This window comes from Anas platyrhynchos, chromosome 5 (assembly GCF_047663525.1).
Source record: "Anas platyrhynchos isolate ZD024472 breed Pekin duck chromosome 5, IASCAAS_PekinDuck_T2T, whole genome shotgun sequence".
NCBI lineage: Eukaryota > Metazoa > Chordata > Aves > Anseriformes > Anatidae > Anas > Anas platyrhynchos.
Window position 1 is genome coordinate 62110122 of NC_092591.1, and position 24960 is coordinate 62135081.

The 24960-nt window shown below is 40.8% G+C and overlaps 1 protein-coding gene and 1 long non-coding RNA gene across 7 annotated transcripts in view; both read left to right on the plus strand.

The window, feature by feature from the left end:
- The window catches only part of TUB (TUB bipartite transcription factor), a 121540-nt gene that overhangs the window by 12884 nt on the left and 83696 nt on the right, over positions 1-24960 (plus strand). The gene's annotated exons all lie outside the window — the stretch shown is intronic.
- Positions 9194-13591, plus strand: LOC110352976 (uncharacterized). The gene is made up of 4 exons (XR_002402849.4): positions 9194-9443; positions 10935-11018; positions 11796-11955; positions 12158-13591. It is a non-coding gene; the product is annotated as an uncharacterized lncRNA (long non-coding RNA).

Here is a 24960-nt window from a genome sequence, read left to right on the forward strand (position 1 = left end):
AAATTTCTGTTCTGGACGCAGCAACCTCTTAGAAAGTCCAGCACAGGCAGTACTCAACGGAGAGGAAACTGTTTAGGAACAGCTGGGCAGCTGCTAAATACCATGAACCAGGAGTACTGAATCTTGTGTGTGTTGGAAAGGGGGATTTGATGCATAGGACAGGAAATAAAGGAAGCAATCTTTTTTTAAGAAGCTGAGCTGGCTATCAAGTGGAATTTATAAGCTTTCACTGCGCTTTGTCCCAGTAAGTATGAAGTGTCTGTATCTACGAGAGCTGCCAAATGTCTGTCTTCTACATTTGTGTTGAAAATCTGTGTGGCCAGATAGAAGCTGCGTAGTATAAGCCTGAAAAGAGAGTCATAAATATTTAGAAAAGGCTAGTATTTGGGAACACTTTTCTTTTTTTTTTTTTTTTTTTCCCAGTAGAGTTTGTCTAGTTTTCCTTGGAAGTCTGTGGTCTGCATATCTAAGGGCTGCAAGTACTGCCATAACTACAAAATGAATTCATCTGAAGCTTCTTCCCCTGCGATGTTGAAATTTATGGGCTGGTGTATATAATACAAAATCTATCCGCTGCAAACCACAGTAATAAATTATGCATCATAGTACGGACAGATAAAGTATTTTTTTCTATAAACACAAAAATGGTCGTCTGAGACCTCTGAGAGGGAAGATCTGTTGCAGTGCTCCTGCCAGAGCCATTGACAATCTTGACAGTTCTAGCTTCCTGCTGAAATTGAAGTATTTTGTGGGAATAGATTAATTACTGCTAATAGTCTTGACAGAATGCTGTCAAGACATCTTGTTTTGATTTATATGGAATATAAAATGCAAGTCAAAACGACTCACTGGCGCTTGAAACAACATGCTTTGGAGTCTTACATTTAATGTTTCCAATTCTTCATTAAAATGAGTTCTTAGCAAAAACTGGAATTTCTGACATGGAAAATAGTTCCCAATAGATTCCAGCTCATAGTTTTTTTTTAATCTTTATCTGATATGCTAACCATATATCCAAGCCATATAAAAGAAAAAAAAATCTTGAAATTATTATTATTGGTGTTTAATTCTTACGCTTTTGTAAAATATCTACATGAATTTACTATTGGTCATATAGCTCAAGATTTAAAGCCTTACATATGATGGATATTTGAATTAATGTTGACTATTGATAAAATACGCTTATCACATTTTGGGGAAAAAAACTGTCATCTTTTTCTTGCTCACATCTGCTGAAATTCTTCGAGGCCCTACCTAGGAACATGCTATGCCTGAGGCGCCAAGGAATACTTTCTATCTCCTTCCTAGATGCATCAAATTCTAACCCCATTGTTTTTCCTCTCCTGTTGGACTCTTGTGACAGATATTCCCTTGGCTAGACAAGCCCTGCTCAGTGCCAAATTTCAGTACGGAGCAGGAAGTGCAATAAGGGTGGGTGTCTTTAGCTTGGCTCATCTCATGTGAAACGAAGGTCAGCTTAGAGGAAGGCTGTGCCACGCCTGCAAATCAGAAACTGCTATGCTTAACATTTAAAGTTCCTTGACATTTTGCAACAGCATGTTTGCCTTACGGGCATGAACAAATATTGAGTTTTTTAAGAAGAGAAAGTGAAAAAGCAAGTGCTTTGGCTCCAAAGCCAAAGGAAGAGCATTGGCTGCTCCCCTGGGCTGAGAATGAGGTATTTTTTAATGATTTGCCTTGGGCTTAGGAACAAAAACTACAGAAGCAACTGGCTGTTGCTTTTATTTATTTATTTTAATCTTCATGAGAAATAATAACTATTTATGGTAGCATTTAATTTTATCTGTGAATGAGATTTATTCATCAGCTTTACAGCCACTTCCCTTCTTGAGATTTGCTTTCTGTGGTGTCTCTGCGTCTGTAAGCATCCCGATCTGTTTCTGTGGTCTGACTGTGAAGTTCACATGGTGTTTGGAGACTTCCAGTAAGGGCAACTTCCAGTGAGTGTGGCTCACGGAGGAGATCTGCAAGCAGGACAGAGCAGGTATTTTATCAGCATGCTGCCTGACATGTAGCGTGTAGGAGAATACATCCCAACATGCTTTCCTGCTAGCATTGAATGCTTGAAGGAGCTGCTTTGGACCACTTTTACAAACCTGAAACTCTACATGGAGTTTCAGGATAGATTACAAGAGCTAATTGGAGTAATCCTAGCATCCATTATTATTTACATTCAATAATTGCTTTTCCCAGCTTTACAGTTGTATTTACTTTGTACTTCTCTGAGTTGTTTTCTATAGATGTAATGAGCATTGTGTTGTTGTTGTTTTGTTTATCTATTTTTTTATTCACAGTTTATATTATTCTGTTAGAAAACTTTGCATGTAAAGAAACATTAGGCGTAGAAGCATACGTTGTTGGATGTAGTAGCTTGTGAAGTTACAAGGGGTGATGTAAGGAATATACCATATGTAAACTGGAAGGAGAAAACATTTTAAAATCCAGTCTACACTTTGAAGCAAGTACCATTTGCGTTTTCTGCACATACATGTACATATTGCAGGACTAATTTAATAGGGAATGCATTCCCTGAAAAATGAGTGTGGTACCACTTCCATTAACAGGGGAGAAAATGCGGTGCCAGTTTTGTGTTGGAAGACAAGAGATGACACATGGCAGTACATCCAATAATTAATATCTACACTTTGAATCCCCTGCTGTCTTCAAGTGCTCACACAGTGCTCCATCTTAAAGCAGAAAAATTCATTTATTTTTCCAATTGCAATAAACAGCTCCTGTCAGTATAGGCAGAATGGGCTGCCAGAAGGTTTTCAGCTGGAGCTTTTGCCATTGGTTTCATGATGCAGTCAAGGGGCAGCTGAACACGCCAGTTAGAAAGCAACTGTGGAGCTCTGTGCACATCCGTGGTCATGGCAGTCCTATCTGTAAAGCCCACCAAACTGAAAACCCCACTTCTGGTGAGGCAGGAAGGAAGGAAAAGCTTCTGTGGGTTCAAGAAGTGGCACTCTTCCTGGCGGCACTGAATCCATGCCCCGGCACTTGGAAGGGGATGTGAGGGGATCCTTGTTTTATTTGGGATTCTGGGCAATTTTTCTGAATCCCAAAAAGTTCTCTGTGTTTGAGACTGTTAAAACAACATGCTGTCCAACCTTCAGCTCAAGTAGGGGCATTTTTCTTCTCATTCATTTCCCTTGGTATTTAAGACCATAATATTTGTATATAAACACTTGCTTTCAAAGGACTTTTTTTTTTTTTTTTTTTTTTTTTTTTTTTTTTTTTTTTTTCCCCAGGGCCTGTTTTCATGTCATTTGTTAAAAAACAGAACTCCAGAGATGATGAGCTTTCCTATTCAGTCCCATTCTTAGCGTGTCCATAAACCTCAAACTATTTTCTGGTCCAAGGAGCCATCACATGGAGCTAGTCGGAGACATGGTGAAGGCAAGCAAAAAGAAATAGGTTTTTTGCACAGTAGGCAGCAGATGTGTCACCTTGCCAAAGAAAGCTGTGGATGCAAAAGGTTTTTACATGGATTCAGGAGGAGATTTGGCTCGGAAAATGCCATGCCCTGACCTGAGAACACATGAAGGCTGGAGGAGGTAGGATCCTCTTTTTCAGGATTGCTGCTTCTTTTCTCTGGGTGTCCATGTATTGCTTCTGCATCAGGCGGGTGCAGCGCTGTTAGTGTTTCCAGGGCTTCTGAGGAAAGAGAGCAGCACCCCAGAGGTAGGTGCCTGTCAGCATTTGCTGATGTAATCCCTTTGCGATGAAAGGAGCTGTATGAGTAAACATTTAGTCATGTTCTAACCCAGCACATCTCGGAGACAATGAAATGATTTAGAGACCAATAAATGTGAATAGTTCTCACTTGGCGGTTTTCTTGCAGCTTTCCATACTCGGAGAAGACGAATGTTGTTTCTTATAAAATTGCCACTGAAACGACGGTTTTCCAGCTGCTTTTCCACTATGTGCTATGTTGACCCTGCCAGTGGAAATCAGATAGAGCATAACAGAAAAAAACAACAGGGAAATACATCACGGTGTGGGTGGTTGGGTTGCGGGGAGGGTTGGTTGGTTGCTTTTTCAGATTTCTCTCTGCAAGCATGACCCCTAGAGAAGGACCAAATCCTGCTCTCTTTGAAGGAGCAGGGGGGATTTATGGCCTTCCCTGGAATGGCAGAGTTCATTTTGAGGGTATGTTAGGATCTCCAGTGTCAATAACTGGCTAAAAGGCTGAACGCTTTGCATCAGCATGGAAAGCAGAGCACAGAGGTGTTGAAAGCAGTGCACAGAAAGAGAAATAGTGTTGGGAGAAAAGAAGCTGGAAAAGAAGTACCACTTGGCAGATCCTCTGGAGTCAGATCTGTGGGGAACATCTCACTTAATCCATCATCAGAGAGCTTTAATAATGAGGGAGGAGGAAGGGAGGAGGGGGAAACCAAGCCCGAAAAAGCAAAAAGGTGAATTGTCTTGCTTTGTGTTTTAAAGCCAGGAGATGAGTGCAGTGTCTTCCTGCTGTTTCAGGAACAGCCCCGGTTCTGCTGGGACTGGAGTCCTTCAAAACCTTTCTCTTGCTTAGCAGGCAGGCAAGTGGCAAGTACGGTGCCTTTCCCTCTGGTGGGTGTGGTGGATTTTTGGCAGTGAGGAGCCCCTAAGCGTGGTCACAACTCCCCTGGGAGGTCAGAGCCCTAGACCACCGTGAGGAGCCAGCCTCCTTGGCACATCTCAGTGTTGAAAAGTCAAATTGCTACAGAAAAATTATTTTGTACCCATGTATATCAGATGGGACTCTCGGGATAATGGTGCGTTTAAGAGCAGCTGGTTCACTCGTTACCTCTGTGTTTGTCTTGCTTCAGCTCAGAAAATGTCTAATATTAAAAAGTCTGCTACGGCAAGCTGTGCCTGGCCTAGACTTAGATGCATTGTCTTTAAGTGCTCTTACCTATGCTTTTATTATTTAACACTTCAGTTCTTGTATGGGCAAGAAATCTCAGCTGTGGGGTTGGATTCTGTTCCTCTCTGCACTGAATAAAGGAACAGCCACACTAAAAGATTTCTGCAACAGAGCCGTAATCTGGAGAGAGAGAGACAGAAAAGAACTGCAAAGATGTACGAGCACAGACTGTGTTTGCGTGTCCTGATGGCTTTCTGGGAATATGAGAAAAACCATCTGAATTTATTTCTTTTGTCATTGTCATGGCACAGCTCTTTTATCAGAGACCAGCAAATGAATGAGCTGCTGAATCTTCGCCCATTCGTCTGTCATCTCCTGCCTCTGATGCAAACAGGCAGAGAGGGAGCACAAGGGCTGTGTTTCAGGCTCAATCCAGCGATGCGAATTTACCCTTTGGTGTTTCCTACAGCTGTGGCAGGAGAGGTTTCTTCCTACGGGAGGGCCGTGGTGCATTGTTGCAGAATCTCTGCCAGCAATTAGCGCAAATGCCTCTCTCTGGAACAACACGAAACAAAAAGCTGTGGGGCCTGTAGGATTATGGGTCAAGAAATCCTGCCTTTATTAAGTGAGGCCGTTTTCCTACCTGCTGTTAAGCTGACTAAATACAAAAGGCTAATTTCTGGAAGGTCACCCAGTCGTGTAATGTTACTCAATTTTGCTTTTATCGTTCAACACTATTTTTTCTTTGGTTAAGGTTCATTTGCTGCTTTCAAACAATACCTATATTCCAAATACATCAGTGATCCGAGCAACTCACTTGGAAAAATACCATCTATTAAATGAATCTATTAAATGAATGATTTTGCAACGTAATGCATTCGAGAAATTGAATAACCCCTATATTATTGCTTGTAATAGTCTCGTCCTTCGGCATTAAAACAAAACAGAACAAACCAGCACCTAATTTCCCAATTGTCTTTACATGTTTCAGCAAGCAGCCCTCTGTTAATGCTGAATGATGTGCTACATGAGATCTGTAAATGTTCCTGTGGTTGGTGGTATATCTTTATGTACTTACACGGTAATACTTTAATACACTGAGGATTCTCATGTCAGATATGTCAGCTACAGATCCCTAATTTACGATGGTTTTTATTTCGTAAGACTTTTTCCAAGATAAGAGTACTGTGTTTGCAGCTGGAAAGCACACGAGGCAATGGCATGTGTTAGCTCCAAAGTAAATCTGTGCTGGTACGGCTCTCGCGTGCTGTAACGGTGTCTGGCAATAGACTTGCAGTGGTGATATGATGCCACTGAAAGGAAATCTTCAGGTAGGGCCTGGGTGTACCTGCAAATGGAGCCTTTCCCATGGGCTGTCTCCAAAATCACCCAGCAGATTGTCATGTGGACCCCAGGTCAAGAGGCCTCTGGATGGCACTCTCTGAAAGGCTGTACAGTTAGGAAAGCTGCTGGCTTCCCTGGGTGCTTCCCAGATGCTGACATCCACACTGTTCTCCACAGCTTCCAGGTTGCTGAATTCTGTTTTGTCACTTGTTTTTTATTTTATTTTATTTTATTTTATTTTATTTTATTTTATTTTATTTTATTTTATTTTATTTTATTTTATTTTATTTTATTTTATTTTATTTTATTTTATTTTATTTATTTTTCATTGCTGACTTCATGTTGCATTCTGGTTGCCTTGAAAACAGATCCTTTGGGATAAAAAAGGTAAGATTTATTTTCCCTCGGGGAGCTACTCTGTTTGCATAGCTTGTAGGTGCTGGGCTGTGAGGTATGGCAAGCCAGAAGCCTAGAGTGGGAATTTGCACCAAGACAGAGGGGAGTAAGAGACCTAATGAGGCCTCTGGGAGGATGGAGAAACTCTCTCAAGGACCAGGGCAAATCTGGCTGCTGTGCAGAAAGGCACTGAGTGAATTGAAACCAGGGCTGGAAATGAGGATAAAGTGAGCAAAGGAACATCATTTGTAAAATTTTCTATCCCTGTCCCTGGTACTATAATGGTGTTTGTTTTGTTTTTAAACTTTCTCTGTTTCAATTTCATTCGGAAAGAAATTAGTTTATTTATGCCTTCACTTTTTAAAGCATTTATGTCTCTGGGAAGATCAAGCATGCAGTCCCAGGGTAACTGTGAATGGTGAAAAGTTGAACTAGGAATAACAAGAATTTGCAGAAGTTGAGATACAAATTTAAAGATTCTGGGTCAAGCCACTGTCTGGTGTGTTTTTGTTGTCTTACCACCTGTTGTTACCTACGGATAAATCTTATTAAAGTGTAATCATAAACTCACAATTTCCATCCCCTTGTTAAATTGACACAGATGGAGTCTATTACTTGTTGTCTCAATTTCTACCTGATATAAAATCAATGCAGAATTATGACCACCAATTAGCCAATCAATAGAGACCTTTTGTTGTGTATTGTAAGAAAGAAGAAATGCTTGTTCTCATTTTTTTTCCTCCATTCAGAGAAACAAGTAATCTTTTCGAGACCCTATCAAGATAATTATTTGGTAGCTGCATAAGATTCTTAGAAAGGGCCAGAAAACTATTTTGAAAACTGTCATCTTGCTGCTTTCCCCACCTTCTTCTGTATGTACATCCATATATGTTTGACTATTTGAAGTCTTGATCTGAGTGGGAAGGGCAAGATGAATGGATACCTGCAGTGGGTCATTAAACAGAGCAAGAGTTTAAGTGCTGTTCTCCAGCATTTTCCCCAAACAGCTTATGTGCATCATACCACAACACAGCTTCTGTACTCAGAGCATGAAGATGATGCCAAGTGATGGCTTTTGTGGTTGTAAAGAGAGTGTTCTAGCCTTCAATGGGTACAATCTTAACTTTTTTTATTTCTATCTCCGTCCCTTCCCCACCCCTGTTCTGGAGTTTGAATTTCTCAAAAAAAAATAAAATAAAATAAATGTGCCTTCCATGATTCAGCCTGGAAGAGTTTTGTAACTTGGTCAGAGTAATACAAAAGCAGAGTTACAGCCATACAGAACACAGGAACCAAATCCAATAGTTGTTTTTGTGTTGCTGCTTACCCTTGAGCAATTTTATCTGATTTATCATCTGTTTAGACTACCGAAGAGTCAGACAAATTCATCCGATGGGAAATCAGACTCCTTTTCCTTGGTGGGTGATACCAGATGAGTGTACATTACAGTCTCAAAATAACATTATTCAAAGGAAGTTGCCAATGCTGTTTCCCATCCATATATCAAAAGGTCTGTGCTACGTTGACATCAGAAATGTATAGTGGCCCACTTTCATACATGCTTTAACTGTGGCTATTCCTGTTTGTATTATAACTCTAGGGTTATAATAATGCCGTGTCTGAAGCTATGCTGCATACAGACACGGGAAAAGGAGGAATTTTCCAAAGAAGGTATACAAGCAGCTTATCTGGACCAAAAAAGACAAGTCTGTAACAGAAGATCACCGCCTGTAGGCTGGTTGTGGGGCTGGCCCGTGGCTCGATTATTACGAGAGGAGACAGGGGCAAAGGGAGCAGAAATCTTTAGGATTGTTATGTAGAGTTAGGTGGTGGGAAGGGACCTGAAGGGTCCTTCTTGTCCGATGGAGCATCCCTTTGTGTCTTGCAGCTAACTCCCCATACAATCCCGAGGAGTCATATGTTCACATTTTCCCACCAGCTCTGGAAAGTTGGACACTGAAACTTGTTCAGGGCACAGCAATACTCCGCTCTCTTCTGTTTGGGATCGAGCAGTGGTTTTGTTTATCGAGCTGTGGTTGTTGTCTATCATCAGTGCAATATAGGTCACTTTCTCCATACGGGAACCTGTGTGTGCCATTTCATCTGCGTTAAGTGTTGCAGACAGCTGTGGAAATGACCTTTTTTAATCCAAAAGAAATTATTTTCTAGTCAAATTCAATACACGTACACTGATAAAAGCATCTTCTCTGATTTGATAGCAACGAGAATTTTACAAATTCAACAGTAAGTTCCTTTTTTTTTTCTTTTCTTTTTTTTTTTTTTTTCTTGGCTATAAAACCCATGTAAAAAAACAGGGTATCAAAACAGAGCCCTCAATTTCCAAGCCAGGTGGTGTCGCCAGGCACATAATTGACATAGGCTTCAAGGGTGTAGCAAGTAAAGATGTAGGCCTAGCTCACCACAGCAATTAAACGAGTCCTAACTCAGTAGACCCTAAGGCATGTGATTTAAGATGTTTCTAAATTAGGATCAAAAGACATAAAATGCCTAAACGTTATTGATCTTGATTAAGCAAACAACAGTTAATTTTCTAATTTTCTAGTATATTGCAACTCTGGTTTCATTATTTTCTAGATAAATGGCAACATACAGCAGCTGAGCTACCTTCATGTGTTCTGCGGTAACACAGACATTTACTGCAGGGCTAATCCGTAATCAAATGCTGCTAGAGCTGACTGTGCTTCATCTTGTTCCTTAAACTAGTCACAGCTGAACTAGCCAAGGCTCGTATTGGCTATTTTTTAGGATGCAGCTGACTAACTCAGTCTTTCTTTAGATCAAGAGGTGGACAAATATGAAAATCTACTTTGTAAGTGATTGTTTGTTTTACGTTTATCTTCTCTGGGATAAAACTGTTTGATCTGGGTTATGATGTGGGTGCAGTCCCTTTGTATCAAGGTATTTCTGTACCTAAGATGTTCAAGAAGGCTTTCAGGACTTGAAACTTCAACAGTATGGTAACGCTGCATGCAGATGCTTCAGTGTGGAAATTGGGTGTTAGAAGTCAGTAGCAAATGGTATGTTCTTGTCCAACATTGGCTGGAAGTACTGGAGAAGCAGCCCTTTCCAGAAAAGCTGGAACATCTTATTTTTGAAAAATGTTAAAGTCTGAGACTTGGGCATTTCAATTGTGAATTGAAACACTGCAGTGCTCCCCTCCCTCCCCCCATTTTTTTTTTTAAAGATCATGAGTCTATGGTGAAAAGTTGTCTAAACCAGTTTTCTTTGTCTATCTTCTTGGCAATAGACCCATGAGTTACTTTTTTTTTTCTTTCATAAAATTTTCTAATTTATTCTCTTAAAAATCCCAAATCACCAAATATCTTCATATACCAGAACCAAATTTCAGCATTAGAGATTGACCTGAAGATTAACCCAACATTACTAGCTCAAGAAGTTATAGTTTCTTTCATTTTGCTGTTTCTTTTGGGATACTAATATAAACTAGGTTATGAGTTTTATTTTCAGACTGATTGATCAGTCAAAGATTTTGCAAAAATGCACTTTTGTAATGTTATTCCTGTCTCAAAAGATTTGAAATTATGCCCTCAGCTCAGATTTCAGTACGCAGTGATACTTCCACGTTACGTTCTGTAAGCATCGGTGGTGTTTCTCTTTACATTTAGGTTGTAACTCTATTTACTTACAGTAATTTCTTTTCAAGTTAGTCTATGCCAAATAGGGTAATTGGAAATCTTCCTTCCCCCTTCAGCCTGAAAATGTTTTCATTAGAACTAATGTCTGCTCTGGTGAGATTGTTATCCCAAAGATGTTCAGAAGTACTGATCTGGTCAGGGCAAGTATTGCTAATTACAACCTTCATGTCCTCAATAAACAGAACTAGCACTATCTGTGGTGCTGTTTAGAAGACTGTGAGGGGAGAAGTTAATTTCAAATACAGATCTAGCTGGAGTAAGAGTATGAGCATGGGGCTGTGCCGTTGCTTTGATTTATAGCATCTTTGTCCCTGGGTTATTTCCCTTTCCTTTTCGGTCTAGTTGCCTTACATTCTGTGTAACCAGATGCAGCGTGTGAAATCATGTCATTTAGATGCTGCTCTGTTTCTCGGGGTCTTCACAATGGTCTAGGTCACTGCAGAAGGTAAGAAACTGTGCAAATAACATCTTACCATTCCCAATTTCTGCATAAAGTTTCTCTGTGAACTGCTTAGTCAGCAGGAAAAAGAATGCTTTACCAAACACCCAAAATACACATGCACAAAGGAAGCCAAGCATGCGTGAAGGAGGAAAGGAAACCTTATCCCTGATGGAAACAGCAGATGAAATATGTGTTTTTTTAGGCAGATGGGACTTAAGCTGGCCATATAATTTTAACTACTTCTGAAGGACCTTGGGAACTTCAATGCCCAGAAAGAAACTGAAAGGTGGGATATGTAACATTAATGACTGAAGTGGAACAGGTGTTTTTTTTTTTTTTCTTGGTAATTCATTATTAGTGTTTTAAAGGCTGTAGGAGGCAGGGCTTGTTTTGGTTTTCTCTTTTTTTAGTTGGGGAATTTTAGAGCATGGAAAACAATAGGTTTCCCATTCCATGAGCAAGCTGTTTGGGATTCTCAGGGTGTTGCTTTTAGCTCATTAGATTGAATCCTGCTGGAGTGATAGATGCTGCAGCCACCATTCAGTGCTGGCAATCTGGTGTGTCTCCATGCTTAATTAGTCAGTGAAATTAGTCAGCTTGAAAGGCAGCACTTGCCTTGAGAGAGGCACTGAGAGAGATTGGATGTAGCGTGTTGGGTTTTCATGTGGTGAATGTTTGGGTCCCGGGGGATGACAGTCAGCTGGGGCATGAAGCAAAGGGGACAGAAGAAGGAGCATGGCTGAGAGGTGCGGGAAATGCCTTGCAGAAAAGAGCAAACAGGATCTGGGTCTGTTGGCACGAGCTTACAAACCACAGGGCACCATTTCAAGAGCTTATAGGAGCTGGGCAAACTGAACTCTGGCCTGCTTGCTGAGCAGCTGCCTGCCTGCCTGCCCTCAGAAGCGATGAGGTATCACTATGGGTATGTAGGGAGCTGACTTTTAAATATGCCCAGCAGACTTTTTGGGCCTGTGCTGGTGGTAGGCTGCATGGGAAACACATGTAAATTGTGCCTCAGAGTAAGCCACAACTCACACCCACCCGCTCCGTGGCTCTTCTTCAGGAAAGACGGATCTGTCCTGTTCTCTGCGAGCTGAGTATCAGTTCTGGTGACAAGAAGCTATGTAAGTTTGCTCTCATGGCAGATGAGGCAAATAGCATTCAGGCTGCATCGGAAAGAGCATGCCCAAGCAGATCAGGGAGGCTGCGATCTCCATCTACTGGTAAGACAGCACCCACACTGCTGGATCCAGTCTGGGGCTGACCGATTTGTGAGGGATGTCCAGACACCGGAGGGGTGACTGGGAGAAGGCTTCAGTCTTGGCATAACCGAGAGGAGCAGCCTTGAAGAACATTTAAATTGCTATTTCTTTTTAAAATAAAAATCATCTCACAATTAACTATTCCTATGCTTTTTCCTAACAGAAAAGAGTGAATTTTCCCCTCACTCTGGTGCTGAAGGCATTTAGCTTTGTTCCTGTTTACCACTTGAGGGATGAGTGGTTACTGGTATTCACTCGTGCTTCTTGGCTTTGGGATTGCTCAGTACTGCCATAACACGAGACCGGTGTTTTGAGCCACTGAGGGCCAGGGGCTGCTCTCCTTGTTCTCTGCAGCTAGGGTCACTTCTCTGCTCGTGTCTGAAAAATACTTGGGCAAGCCTCTACTTCTAAATGAGGTGTTTCCTCTTTTTTTTTTTTCCCCTAGAAGGCTTTGCAACTGCGTGTTATAGAAATGCTAATCTACCATAAAGACCTCTTTCCTGTAGTATCTGATAAAAAAAAGTGCTGCTTTGCTCACTCAGCTAAAGTCCGTGCAGGGCTGCACAACTCTTCATGGTGGTGCAAAGGGACAAAAGCGATAGAAGAAACCTCTACAAAAGCTGTAGCCACATCATGCTACGTTTTAGAGCGTTCACGAATTTATCTTGCTGTTATCTAATAAAAAATCAGGATTGCTTTTTAGGCTTGAGGTTGTGAAGAGAAAGCAAGCACTTCAGAAATCTATTAATAATTGGAAATAACACAACTTTCCTAGTTGAAGTTTTTCTTTTACTGGAAGGTGCAAGACTTGCTAACGGCAGGTAAGTACCTTTATCAGAGAGGGATGCAAAGACTTCTGTGGGGTAGCTACACCATAATGTACTCAGCGATAAATTCCCCTCTGCCTTCAGAATAAGGGATGACATCTCAGTAATAGTAGCAGGCAGCCTAGCTTCTAAAAAGGGCGAAACATTGCCATCTTGAGGTTGCTTTTCTGTATGGTGTCTAAGTGTGATGAGAAAAGTGTTCAGCTACAGGTAATTAAAAAGAAAACATCTTCAGTTCTGCTTGAAAGGCTCTGATGGGACACAGAGATAAAGCTCGTGCAACAGACAACTTGATTTTCGTTAAATGTGCCCTTTTCATCATTTTTGAAAGAAGAAAATTTATCATGTTGCAGAATCCTCTTAAAATATGAAGTACTCTTTTGTTAAATAACAATAAAAGGGAAAAAGTCCAAGGTATTTTAACCATAGCTATTAATTTTAAGAAGTCCTAACGATCCAAGATCTGGGTGGATCAATTTGGTGTTGAATTTTAGCCCTCAAAATGCTCATGATTTCAGCACGGTGTGTGTGGGGTTGAAGTCCAGCAGAATTGCAGAGACAAAGGAGAAATTCCCCAGCGCTTCTCAGGCAGGCTTTTTAGTGCTTGCTTGTGTATAAAAATTAAAGATTATCTGGGAGCAATTTAATTAACTTTCTCTTATATAGTTGACCTAATCATTGACTTTGAACCTGCTGCTGAGTGTCTGTGTTTTTTAGCTTCTTTGTCCAAGAAACAGTTGTCAGGCTACCTGAAATGTATAAATGACTCCAAGGATAACGTGAAATATGCTCAGAGAACAACTTTGCTGTGTAGATGCTAGTAAAGGTAATCGGCAGGCCCCTGAGCACTGTGTACGTGCCAGCTGAACACCTCTCAGTATCACCTCTGCTGTGATTGTGAAGGGTGCTCGTGTTACAGGGTACATCCTCACTTGTAGAGGGAATCTGAATTTTGCAGTTAGGATCACGGGCGTACTTTGTATTATGTTAATTTTCCTTCTTATGGGCTAATTTACAGAAATAGTATCTGAGTTCTGAGATGAAGTATATGGAAAGAACTGATAGAAATCCAGAAATTATAGTGGATTTAATAACGGAGTAGCTTTTATTTCCTTTGTTCTTTGTCCCTCAGAGTAGTACATGTTAACTAAACTGATTTCATTCTTTTTAAAATGAGGACTGAATTTCTTCAATATCCCACTTAGTACCTCTTTTTTTGTGGGTTTTGTCATTGTTGTTGTTTTTTATACATAGGGCAAAAGATGCTCAAAATAGAATGCTTTCATGAGCCCTGGTTTCTATAGGCTTAGGGTTGTTTCAGGTCAGGGCAAAGGTCTGTCTAGTCCACTAATTTTTCGAACAGCAGTCAGTAGCAGATGCAAAGGGAACAGTTGAAGAAGCAGCCAAGAATATTTCACCACCCATTTTTCTACTCAGATATTCAGTTATGGCAAGTCCAATACTAAAATATGGACATATTTAGGTATTTATCTATGTTCGTATACACAACCATGCCAAGAAACAACCTCCTGGCAGGTAATTCAAAGAAAAACGTGTTTACTGAATTGGAGGCATTAGCACAAAAAAAAAACAAAAAAAAAAAAAACTCATCTTAATAACTGGAACTGTTACAAGCTGACTAGAGGAGATGATGAACCCTTAAAACGGGATCAAACTTGACAAGAAAACAATGGTTTGTTTCTTTTCCACTGGCATTGCTGGTCAGGTGCTAGCTGTGACACCTGGCATTTGCTATATGGCAGGCGACTGTACACTTGCATATCCACCTCCCAGCAGCAAATTGCTGGCTGGGCCATAAAGCTGAGTGCTTCTGGGGAGCAGTGAAAGTTGCCCATGGTCCATGGTGGAGCTCTTGTTGCTTCCAAGTATATTATGTGAGTGCCTGGAAACAGAATGGAGCTGCTTCTGAGTGGGGGAGATGTCTTTTGAGCGTGTCACCCCAGATGTGATGACAGCTGGGTGACTGTTTGTCTTAGATGTATGGCTAAGATTACAGCCAAGTCTGTGCAGATGGGACTAGGTTTTCCCTTCTAGCACTCTTCTTGCTCCTAGAAACCAGAATGAAGCAGAACTGGCTTGTGGGAATGAAGTAACAGAAATGTCTTGCCATTTGTAAGAACATAGACTAAACAAAAAGATTATGGCCCTTAGGTTACATCCATGTTCTTACTTTGCTTTCAGAGGAAGCTGTGAGGCTGTAACTATTCCTGGACTGGACCCTTTAGATGGCAAATATTGTGATTTAGTGCTAAACTGTGGCATTAGCATCTCTAAGAGTTTGCACGTTACCAGTGAGGGTTTTTCAGAAACCTGAAAGTAGAAAATTGCGATACTTCTTGTTCCGTGACTGTCAAACATTTCAGTTTTATGGGTTTCCAGCTTTCCTCTATAAACCCGGCAGCAGGAAAGTGGATCTTCTTAACCAAAAACCCTTTAAGAATAGAGTATCCTGAGAATCTGGATATGTTGTTAACAGTGCTTGTGACTTTTGAGCTTCCTCTTTACCCTTCAGAAGAAGCAAAGCATACTCCTCGTGTATCAGACCAGCTCTACTCCAGCCAGAGCTGACTGCACTCTTAAATGTGTCTTCTGGTCAGCGCAAAGATTTTGGGGATCTTAAGGGACTGCACCAAGGATCAGAGATCCATCTCAAGCCTGTGCTCTGCAGCAGACTTCAGGGCTGCCTTGGTCAAGTCCTTTACATGTTTGGCCTAGGAACAATGAAAATGTGTCAGTTTTGCCCTGAGAAAAATGTTGTTAATGGGTAATGAGGTGATTTATTTTTTTTTGTTCCACAGTAGCCAAAGCCATTTTGATACCTCAGCAGCTTGTGCCTTGGTATGAGACTCCTGTTTCTTGCTTCTGGTAAGCCAGGTAGTGCTAAGCTTTTCCTTTGCATCTGGAAAGCTGTCCGGTGTGCGGGTGTCTTCCTCCTGGTGGAAGCTGGATGGAAATACAGCTTGCTCACACGAGTGAGAGGTGGCTTGTGAGAGCATCAGTTGTGCAACAAAGGCAGGGGAGGGGGGGAGCTGAGTGTGCAGAGCTATTGATTCTCTTTCCAAGCCACTGGTTTTGCATTTTCTGCTTTTTCCTGCCAAATTATAGATCAAAGTGCAGCCCTGAATGTGCATGTTAGAAAAAAAAAAAACACTCAGATAACTTCCAGTTAATTATGTTACAGCCCATTATTGCGTTAAGACGTAATGGTTGATTTCATCAGAGTTAATTGTTGCATTTTTAATGTCACTATCAAAGCGAAGTATCCTAGCCAGAAGAAGCAGCACATCTTCTGTTATGCAGCGGCTCACATGTTACTACATGCCAGAGATCAAGACTTGGCCGTCTTTCTGAAAGACAGATTTGATTTTAACAACAAATGATTGGGTTTGGTGCAGCAATTACTGGGTGATACTCCAGGGTCTCCAGGCAGGAGGTCAGAAAGGATCTTGACAGCCAACGTGTCTGATTGTGGTGAAGCTTAGATACCTGCGTTATTGTTTTTGTTGCTTTGTTTTTAGTAATTATATATATTTTTAAGAGAATCCTCTTAGCTGCACTGATGCACTATTAAACAGTTGGGCAAGTGGCTTCTGAATCTTTCCATGGATACAGAATTTCCTTGATTTTGTGTTTCCAGGTGATGCGTTGTGGCTGCTTCATTTTTAGGCAGTCCCTTGTCTGTGAGCAGGAGATAGACTCTCTGAAATGGATGGCTTGTACCAAAAGCTGTCTCTGGCGCATAACATGGAATATGCAGTGGTTAGCTTCTTTGCATCAGCGTGTTTTTTTTGGATTTTTTTCTAAAGTAGAAATGAATGCATGTGTAATTTATGCAAGTCAGATTATTATATTAAAATCTATTGGACTTATTTTAGAATTATATTTTGCATTGCTGACTCTACAAAAGAGACAAACCTAGACGTTGTTATAGCTGACTGTACTACTGCTTCAGACCCTTTATAGGGAGGGGAAGAGATCCTAAATATGATTTAGGAGCTACTTAAACTTGTATAGGAAAGCTGCTCTTAGGGAAGGCTGTGATAAGAGAGCTGCTTAAGGCTAAAATTAGTTGCTTTCATCTCAGTAAAGGCTGGGGTTTGCTCTCCTAATGGCTTTTAGTGCCCGTTGTCTACTCACGGTCTTCCTTGAAATAGTTGCAACCTACAGATCTGAAAACAGGGAAAGAAATACAAAGCTGCCAGCAACACACAGCACCAGTGGGGTGGGATACTACTGAGCCTTGCACATCCTTCCTGCAGGCCTGCGTGCTTACTGCACTGCTCACTTCAGACGAAACCGAGCACCAGACAGTGTTTTGATGTCATTCCTTTGGAAGAAGGCTGAAGAAAGACAGTATGGTCTTCTGTGGCATTGGGGCGGCTGTTCAAATGGTGTGCTGGCTTGTAGCCTGATCTGATGTCTGTGCAGAGCCGAGAGCTGCTGTGCCTGGATGGGTTATCTCAGAAGTTTAGTACCAGCTGCAGGGAGGCAAAGTTGTCTCCTCTTGGCAAGTCAGGAAGCCCGTAAGTACCTTTCAGATTAGGAGGCAGCAGCAGAGCAACAAACAATGTCTGTGACTGGCAGCAATTGTCGTCATCCCAATCAGCCCTGGCCTAACTGGCTGTACATTTTGCAGCATCTAGTTGCATTCTGCGGCTCTCCTCCATCCGGGTGTCCTTCGTTACTGAGACCGTTCTGCCAGCAGTTCCGCGATGCCTGGGGATGCCAGCGCAAGAAGAAAAGTGACATTTTGAGAAGGATGTCAGTTCTTCTTCAACACTGCAAAACATCCACCCATCTGTCACAAATGCTTGTCTTCTTTCCCGGCACTCCAGCACCTCCATATCACTCATTCACAGCGTACAGCTCAGCACAAGGGAATTTATCAAATTAGTGTTATCAATCATATGCCAGCTCACATTACTTGCAGGCGCCAGAACCACCTTCTTTTTGCCCCTCACCATCAGATTTGGGCTTTTATTTTAAGCTTATCCTAGAGAGAAGAGCTGGAGAAAACAAGCGGGGAGGCAGTACTGAAGTGTCTCTGGAAGACCAAGCTGGCTCGCAGACAAATTGGATGTCTGTATCCTGAAGGAAATCTGTTGTCTGATCACAGCATCAAAGGTGGAACTCTTAAAGCTACACACAGTCAACTGTGCCCCGAATCCTTCTGCTCCGTTTTGTTTGAAACTGTCTGGTAGCTTTATTTATTCATTTTGTAGCATAGACGATGATGATTCTTTACAGGAGAAGAGGCACTGTGACCCACGTAGGTAGCTTTCATGTTAATACCAAGACAAATAATCCTCACGCTGTTGATTTGGGAAATCATGTGCAGCCCCAAGTCCCAGGTAAAACATCAGATGTGGTTTTACTTAACATCCTGGGGGCTGATCTATGAAAACAGAGTCACTCTGCGAAGCAGCCAGATAACCATGAAACCACAGAAATATGTTCTGTGACTGTAATGAAGTGTCAGGTGCAGGGTAATTAATAACATGCTGCAAAGTTCCTGCTGTGTGAAAATACAGCAGTGGGTATGCCTACGTTACCAGAAATACTTTCAGTTCAGATTGACTGAAAATTTCAGTTCATTAAACTGTCAGGAACTCACAACAGCTATAAAGAGGGGAAAACATTGATTAGTAGCTGCAGAAGTTGCAGGCCTGTTTACACGAAGCTGGATTCAACTCTGTGAACAGGAGTTGGCTGTAAATAATAGGCTTGTTTTTTAAATGTGTACGTATTACTACCACATCCACCCTTTTATAGAGCTCAGAGGTCCAAGTCACAACATTGCCCCAAGCCACGTTAGAAAATGAGTATTAGAGCACCATTAAACATGTGAGCCTGAAGTGGAGTAAATCCCAGTGAAAATCCAATCCAGTTTAATGTAGAATTTTACACGTTTTGTATACAAATTGGTATTTGTAGAGTTACCTGGATTAATTTTGTCGTTATGCTGTTTAAGAAAAACTTAATAAACAGATATAAAGCATACATGCTGCACACACTCAGTGTGAAGATCAGGTAATTTGACGTTTCACCTGTGAATTGTTTAATTTTCTCAGATGTTTCTGCTGATGTCTTCCATTTATGTCCTTATTGTCATCTTCAGAAACGTCTCATTCTTTGAGGCAAGAATTTGATTTCTTTTATCAGGCATTTATATGAAGTGACTTTATACGAGTCTTGGATATCTGTGTTACTGCTGAGTTAGAAACCAGCCTTAACAATGCTGGAGAAAATTAATTCTCCTTGTGTCTCTCTCAGTCACCTTGAATGCCAACTTCCAAAAGAGAGATAGCATTTGTTGCTCTGAGAGCTCTGCTGTTTTGTCACTGAGATAAGATGAAATCTCAGATTGGTGAAGCACGCACAAGGCTTATCAGGCAGTTCAGTGGATGCACTTTAGGTTTGGAGGGCTATGAAAGATGCGACTGAATCAGGAACTTTTATGTTTAAGTATCTGCAAACTTACAGGTGAGCAGGGAAAAGTGCTTGAAATTCCAAACCAGCTCTAAAGAGACTTTTTTCATGCAACTTATTAAAGTAGCTGTGTTTGGTTGTGTTTTGTTTTCATAAAAAAAAGTCACTGGACCTTATCTGGCACCTCTTTGAGAAGAGACAAGACTGAAATGCAATCTGTTAATGACGAAATGATTGACATAGCATGCTTTCAGTCACTGATGATAAAAATGCTTTAAAGCTGATGATTTTAAATGAAGTTCTTAATGTGTTTGACTATGGAAGATGACTATGGGTCCTATTTGCTGCTAGGACAACAGAATACTACAGGCTCCCTGGGGCAGGGCTACCATGAGGGTGTCTCCATACGACACAGCGATGAGCTGGTTAGAGACTAATTTAGTACTGAAGGAACTAACTTGGATAGTTTTATATGGGATAGTGGTGGTCATGATTTTGCTATCTGGACTCCTTTGTCTTGATGAACAACGGCGTTTTAGTCTGCAGGACCCCATGGTACAGAACCAATGCTGTTTTGGCAGCTTGTTTGCCTAAGCACTCTGGAATTACATTCAGCTTGCCTGGAGTTTATGACTAGGGAAGTTTTCCAGATGAATACAGGAAAAAACAAGGATGGGTCTAAATTTGTTTTGTTCCCAGATTGTTGGCATGAAAACTGTGAAAAGGGGAAGTTTTTTTGCCTTTCTCCATCATTGGTGTTGCAACTGCCAGAAAGTTCTGCAATTCCTTCTCTTTGTGAGGACACCTCCATCAACCACCACAGTCACCATCTGTTACTAAACTGTAAGCTTTGGGGCTCTACCTTTCTTATAGCTGGCCATCAGGCCTATGCTTTGCAAGAAGGGTAGAAGAGATTCAGCCCAATTGCTCTGTGAAGAGAGGATTTTCCCACTGTATCCCATAGACACGAACAGGACATAGAAGATATTTTTTCTTGCTCCTGTAGAATAAATTCTGCTGGCTGAAAAAATAGATTTTATCTCAAACCTCTTTCAGCCAGACCAGCAGGGGACACTGAGACTGGCTTCAAAATTCAGTCTGGCTTGCCTAGAGGTTTATTACTGGGACGATGGTCCAGCTGGACTGCAAAGGTGGGCAGGCTGTGTGGGAGCTAATCAGTATGTGGGGTCAGTGGGAGTCACTGCATGCCATGCAGTGCCATGCCCAAATGTGTGGTCAGCTCACGCTGTGATGGGTGTTGAGCTGTTTCCATGCATAAGCCTGGTCTCTTCTTAGTCATAACTGTGGATTTAAAACTTAGAATGAATTACCAGGCTGTGTTGTAGCCCGAGGCCAATTACCAACTGTTTGGAATTCAAAGCCTGTCTGTGCCTTAAATTGTCTTTCTACCAAAAAAATAAAATAATTATATATTAAAAAATAAATAAATAAATTTTTTTTAATCTCTGGTATTGTAATCAGCATAGCTAAATTACAGTCAGATTGTGAAAATAGTTGCATTCAGAATTTGCTATTTCTAATTTTTTTAGCAAAAAAAAATTTAATTTGCTAATTTGCTAACAGTCCTATTGTGGCAATAGGACTGTTAACAAACTGTCAATCACATCCTATTTATTTCAAAAAGAAGTGTGATGACAGCTCTTCTGTAACGGAAACTCCATTATCCACCACCTGAAAATATTACCTAAATGATACTACTTCTTTCAAATGTCCTGAATCCTTTTATACATCTCGTCTGATTTCAGCTGATTTGAAAATGGTTTCCTTTGACTAAATTGTTACAAGAAATTTCTAGTAGTCTCTGCTAGCAATGCGTACTTAGTTTTGATGTGGAGAATCGGATGAGGCCCTCACACTGCCTGAGAATATCCTTAAAGATAAAAAATATGCCTTGTGTCAGGTTACTGAATGGACCTTTTAATGAACTGAGGGAAAAGCTTGGAGTGAGAAACAGCGAGAGATTGTGGGGGGTGATGTTAAGTGTAAAGCTGATGGCTTGGGGAAGTGGCAGTGGGCCCTCTGTCATCTGGCCTTTCTCAGCCATTTAACCACTTTATTTTTGGCACTGGAAGCAGTATTGACATTCTTTCACTTTCTTCTTTAGGCTTGAGAACTTTGAGAATTTATTCCTGCTTAAATAACTTGCTAGCTACCCCAAAAACTAAACGTACAACTTAATTTGATAATGGCATCTCTCGGTTGAGTACTAAAGGAACGTTTTGAAAGCCCTAATCTGCTTTTTTAATTTAATGGTGACCAACCTATGATTAAGGGTTAAAAGAAATTCATCTGAAGCTTCAAGCAAGATGGAGTCAATGAAGGTAAGTGAGTCGGGAATGCTGTCACAGACGGAAGGGTCTGTATCAGTGAAAGAGGAGTGGGAAAAGAGATCCAGCTAGGCTAGACAAGGGGAAGGTGTAGCATGGGGATAAAGAGCTTTATGTGCTTATTCAGAAAGCGCTATGTGAGAAGCTCTCTGCAGACAATGTGGAACTGAAAGAACTGCACTGGAGAGATAAGCAAATAGCAAGGATGAGGTTGAATGTGGTTATTAAGAAGTATCAGTAAAGAAGTTGATTTGGCTACTATCAGTTTAAACGTGGTGATTAAAGTTAATGGAAAGGATAATGGGACTGGGAAAAAGAAAGGAGGAGAATGAGACTAAATTTATTGAGTCCTGTTTCTGTTCAAGTTAAAATCTTGTTACTAATCTATTATCCTTTTTGCATAAGCTGGACGATAATGGAAATTCATGACTCTCTTGTTTATATATTTTTGTTATTAATGAAAAAAAATAATATTTTTTAATGTCTACCTGAAACAGATGTATGTAAGAAAAGACAGATAAAACTATTTAGTCTTTTCTGGATTCAAAAGATCTGTTCCTATTTGGTTTCTTTGCATCTCTCCTAAGTTGTCTCTATTTTTCCAAGTGTATTAAAATTGTTTTCTATAAATACTCTTCATCTAGTTCTGGTGACAGCTCTTAGCATTTTCTAAAACATGACCTTAACTAAGTAATCCCAAAGCAATCTTAAATACATTAGGTGAGAATGTTTTGATTCAAAGAAACGAGGCAAATGCATAAGCCTCCTATAGAAATACAGAGCTGCAGGTTTTTTTAAAACCTCCTGTTGGAAATGTTTACATTTCTGCTTGTGCTGCTTTTATTTTTGCTTAACCTAATCGTTCGATGTTTGTTGTAGCAAGCAGTTGCACTGGCGCCAAGAAAATGGAGCCAGCAAAGCAGGAAAACTGGGTGGCCCAGGGCTGCGAACGTGTAGCTGTCCAGCCCCCACCTCTGCCTTCGCCGGTCAGGCTCAGTGGCCAGAGGTGATGGAGAAAGCGAAGCTGACCACGGCTGAAGCCATCTCTACAATGTCTGAGCTTTCAGATACAGCCAAGGTCACCAGAGACTTTCGTGTGCTACTGAGATGTTTTCTGTTTTTACGGAACACCTAATATACGTGTTGTAGTTCTGTGTCAATGCCAGTTAATTAATTGCAGATTAACTTGTTTTACCTAAGACAGTGGCAAATGCTGTGTCCGGACACCCCCCAGGCTCTTGCTCCAAGACAAGGTAGTATGTATGTGCCTAGAAACCAGCTGCGGATGCTACTCCAGACGTAGGTGTGATGGACATCTGTCCACCTGGTGACAATCTACGGGTATTTAACCCATAACTTAGGGTCTTCCTAGCACTGCTACAATCATCTTGAGTAGAGCCATATTAAGAGATCTTTCGTTCACCCTACCAGGAAACTTGGAGAGGTTTGATTGTGCTCAGTTAGAAATGCAATATTGGTAAAAGAAGTTAGTGGAATAGTAGAATTTCTGTCTGCTGGGTTGCAAACTGCAAAGTCTACCAACACCGAACTACTGCAAGGGAAAATTTTATCTCGGACATTCTAATCCATGCTGTACTTGGGAAAATCAAGCTGTATAGTTTCTATAATTTTATTCATCTAAGAATATAGCAAAATGGTGCTGCGCTGTAGAGCGGGAAGAAGTCTTTTTTCTGTATATACTTCGTTTATGCAGCTTCAGGCAATATCTAAAAATGTAGCTTCTAGAGGTTTAGAAGGTAGGACAATAATGGGAATTTAGTCTGGAAGTTATTATTTCTACTTTATTTTTCCCCTATGTAGATTTCAGAAAAATAGAGATATTCAATAATTGGCTGATCTGACCTTTTATTCTTGAGTTTCATTCTTGCCTGTAATTATTAGAACACACTATAATCCTCCTGCTGAAATAGTGACGTACAGAGAATAAAAGCTCTTTAAAGAATATCCAAATTTACAGATCACTATCAGCTGAATTATAACCAAAGGGTGTAAACACTTATTTTCATTGTTATAATTTGCAAGAATTAGCACCCTTACAAAAAAAATGTTAATTACTTAATCTATGGGGAATCCTTTAAAAGAAAGTGTATAAAGAAAACCACGGAAGATTCCCAATAATTATTTCTGATTCGTCTCCTTACGAACCAGTAATAGCCAGTAGCACCATACAGGAATACATGCAAAATTACCGTCAAAAGCCTGTCTCATTTTTCAAGATGCTTCATTTGGTTTTCTTTCTGTCAGTATGCTATCTCCAAAACCTACCAAGCTTTTGGAGTTAAAGGCATACTTTGGTTGATATTCAGGTTTTTCAAAATACTGTACGAAAACATTCAGTATTAACTGTGGCCAATGACATTTGCTGTACAATTGTCTAGATTGGGCTCTTGCCACTTTAAAATGAAAGAGCATGAGAACAGCTTGGCAAATGATTCCTGATTTATGTATGCGTGTCAGCATTTCACAAGTACTAAAATATAGCGTTTGCTTATTTGCATGATGATGCCTGAGCTAGAAGATACCAATTTAACTACCACTGGTTTATTGGTTCTTGGATCATGCCTCTAGATGTATTTTATGAATGTGAAATAATAGTTCTGTCATGCTGGTGCCTCTTTTTGATCCACAGGCATCAGTAGACAGAAACTACTATTTTTTTTTCCAATGTATACATTTTTGTGTGAACATTGCCTGAAATAGCACACATCTGAATTTTGTAGATACCTTTGGCAAACGGAGAAGAACTCGGCTCATCTTTGTGTCCACATTTTTGTCCTTAACTAGCAGCCCTACTTAACCAGCGGTCATGATTGCGAAGATTACTAGGGTCAGCTTTGTAGATACCTTGCCCCAGGTGACTAGGATGTGGGGTGGGCTTCTGTTGTTTCTTTGCTTCTTACGGAACCTCTGAATATTTCTGACAACTAGGTGCTTTTGCAGAGAAAAGCAGAGCCCTTTGCAGCACTTGTGTAACGCCAAGGTCATGCATGCAAGGTGAGGGAACTCCTGTTTGCTGCTTTTCCAGAAGAAACCTCGAGATTTGAAGTACTGTGGTGATTTCACTCAGGCACCAAAAATGCTTTTGTCTGTTTGGCATTCAGCCTGTTTTTCTGATGTGCCATCTGATGGTGCTTCATTGGGCAAAGGGCGTGTTGAAGGATGTGCAATTAAAACACATCACAGAAATATTTATTCAATGGGCTTAAACCAAGACAGACTTTAAAAAAAAAAAATTACGTCAGCTGGGAGCTGAAGTGTTATGAGAGCTGGTACACGGTACACCTTTCTGTCTGAGGGAAAGGGCAATATCATGAACACCA